This window comes from Carassius gibelio, chromosome A13, assembly GCF_023724105.1.
Source record: "Carassius gibelio isolate Cgi1373 ecotype wild population from Czech Republic chromosome A13, carGib1.2-hapl.c, whole genome shotgun sequence".
Lineage (NCBI taxonomy): Eukaryota > Metazoa > Chordata > Actinopteri > Cypriniformes > Cyprinidae > Carassius > Carassius gibelio.
Window position 1 is genome coordinate 1,643,256 of NC_068383.1, and position 678 is coordinate 1,643,933.

Here is a 678-nt window from a genome sequence, read left to right on the forward strand (position 1 = left end):
GTTCTGAGGTCACTTCGTGCTGTTCACATTCCAGGCCTGCTCAGTCGTACAGCCGACGAGCTGTCTTGAGCAATGCTCCCGGGAGAATGGCGACTCCATCCCCTGACGGTCCAGCTGATTTGGAGGCGGTTCAGAGCCGCTCAGGTAGACCTGTTTGCTGCTCCAGAGACCTCTCACTGCCAGGCCTTCTACTCCCTGACCGAGGGAACTCTCGGCACGGACGCACTGGCACACAGCTGGCCGCGGGACCTACGCAAATATGCGTTTCCCCCAGTGAGCCTTCTCGCACAGACGTTGTGCAAAGTCCAGGAGGACGAGGAGCAAGTCTTACTAGTAGCGCCATATTGGCCTACTCGGACCTGGTTCCCCGAACTAGTGCTCCTCTCGACAGCCCCTCCTTGGCTGGTTCCTCTGAGGAGGGATTTACTGACTCAGAGACGGGGCACCATTTAGCACCCGCGTCCGGACCTTTGGAAACTCCATGTTTGGTCCCTGGACGGGACGCGGAGGTTCTAGGTGACCTACCCCAAGAGGTAGTTAACACCATCACTTCGGCAAGAGCACCGTCTACGAGACACGCCTATGCCTTGAAGTGGAACCTGTTCGTTGAGTGGTGTTCTTCTCGCCGAGAAGACCCCCGAAGATGCCCGATTGCGGCCGTGCTATCCTTTTTGCAGC